The sequence below is a fragment of the Phalaenopsis equestris genome, unplaced genomic scaffold (assembly GCF_001263595.1).
Source record: "Phalaenopsis equestris unplaced genomic scaffold, ASM126359v1 Scaffold000297, whole genome shotgun sequence".
NCBI classification, from domain to species: Eukaryota; Viridiplantae; Streptophyta; class Magnoliopsida; order Asparagales; family Orchidaceae; genus Phalaenopsis; species Phalaenopsis equestris.
The window spans coordinates 175,740-178,173 of record NW_018164739.1 but is presented as its reverse complement, the minus strand read 5'-3'; positions in this window follow the sequence as shown (position 1 = coordinate 178,173).

Below are 2,434 nucleotides of genomic sequence, written 5' to 3'. Positions count from 1 at the left end.
ATATATATATATACATTTGCTGGCAAAATTTTCGTCTCGCCAATCTCGAACTTTATTGTTCGTCACTTCAAATCGACCATCAACCAACTCCCTCACACAATTTTATGCTATCATGCAATGAATATTGATAAGAAAATAATCATCCCACAAAGTTGACTATGACAGGCTAGTTTATCCAAGGTATAATTTATAAAGCTTAGCATATCTTAAGGTTTGTCTTTGTATCATCATAACATTCTCTTTTCTCTCTTTAATCTCTCAATATTACTTGTAAGAATGACATTTACACCCTTTGCGCCTTGCTAATAGTGTTACATTTTCTTCTCTGACGCCTACAACTAGGTATGTGTATTGTTTGGTCAAAACTGTAAAACCAAACCGAACCAATTAAAATGGTTCGGTTCGGTTTTAAAATTTGATTCTGGTTTTTGCTTTTAAAACTTCAATCTTCGGTTTTGGCTCGATTTTAATCTTCATCAAACCGAACAAAACCGATAAACCGATATTTTATTAAAAAAAACATTATATACCAATTTCGGATCAAGTAAACTAAAAAAATCAAAACTTTAATGATATTTAAGGTTTGATTGAAATAAATAGTGGATTCATGAAATCAAATCAATAAGATGTGGAAAAATTATGTGATTTGTAATGTTTTTTCTTAGCCAAATTTAAATAAACAATTTAATTTAGATTTTTTCAAATTTAACCAAATCAAATTTAGTTTCAGTCAGTTCGGTTTTTTGAATTTTGAATTTCAGTTGTAATCAATTTGATCAATTTTAAAGTCGATTCTTCCAGACCGACTGAATGCTCGCCCCTACCCACATCTCATATGGACTTTACATAAGCCACAACCTCGTGGAAGAAGAGATCATGCATTCCCTCTGTCATTGATTTTGTTGTAACTGTCTCTTGTTGTGAAAAACAACGACAATAAAGCGAAAAAATGAAATGAGAAAAATTGCACGCAGAAAAAAAAACACCAAAGCGACACACAGATTTACGTGGTTCTGCAAATTTGCCTACGTTCATGGAGCTGCACATGATTTTATTTCTTTAAGGAATTACATCGTCGAGTGCTTCGACTTTTATAAGAAAATCTCTATTTTCTTCTCTCCCTTCCTCTCTCTCTTTCTCTTCCTCACTTTCTCCCTTAGAGGACTTGGCTTGGAACTGACTTTTTTATGACAAGTCATAAGAGATTATTTATAGAAACCAGGAAAGCGGTAGGTGGGATGTGGTAGTTGCGCGGTAGGTGAGATTTTTAATTAGTAAGCTAATTAAATTGCGATGGACCGAGTTTTCATATTACCCAACATCTCTCTCTCTCTTTGAAGTGGTCAAGCTTGTATTTCCGCTTCTCTCTACCTTTTCTCACCCAAAAATAAGCTCGACAATTAGGAGATGAGCCAGACAAGGGTATTTTTGTTTATATTCAGGTTTTACGGTGCTTTGGATGTAAATTTTAAAGTTTAGGTGCGGTATGTGTAAAATTAGGGGTATTTGGCCACAAGTAGGATTTAACAGATTTATCTTACCTAAATATTAATAAAGCCGAAATAATATTTGATTATATATATATAGCTAAATTCTTTGAATTCAACTAATAAGCGGACTTAATCAATTCGTATTTAATAAAGGAAATGAGTAAAAATTAGCTTTAACTTAACAAAAGAATTAAACTAAATCCTGTTATAAGTACCCTATCAAACACCCCCTTAATGTTCTGATTAGTGCCATCTATGTTAATCCCCCTTTTTGTTATATTTAAGAATAATTAGCGCAAATTAAGAATAACAATCTCAATATTAATAACCTCATTAAAAATAATAAAAAGTGGCTAGTCACGCTTTACAATGATAACTAATAAGGTTGAATTTTCAACGAATCAATTATTTTATTACCTTAATTTATCATAGGAAAATATTTATTACAATATTTTTATTGCATGTTAAATTCCAAAATATCCTTCGGGTCAAGCCCGATTGTCCGAAGAATAGAACGTTGGTGGGATGAGAAGAACAAAGGAAAAGAAGAGAGAAAAATTAATTAGTCACAAATAACATTAATTATTAGGGAATAGAAACATTAATCCCTCCTGTAGAAAATGTCGTCCTATTTACAAGTCACAAAGGGGTCTAATAAAGTACTTTATTGTCCCTCATTTAATGAGAACATTATAATGATTTATGAGTCATTACAGATTTACATATTTGCAACCGTTGTTGGTGTCGTTCCTTATATGTAATTGTTCCAGACACTGTTTCGTATATGTAACTGTTTGACTTGAACATGTGGTATTTGTTCGGTCGACCAAAAAGTCATTTGATTGATTGAATTATCTTAGATTGTCTTTTTTCAAGGCATTCATTGTTAAGACTCATTATCTTTTGAGATGTCATATTAAAGTAATCTGACGGGTAGCCTACCT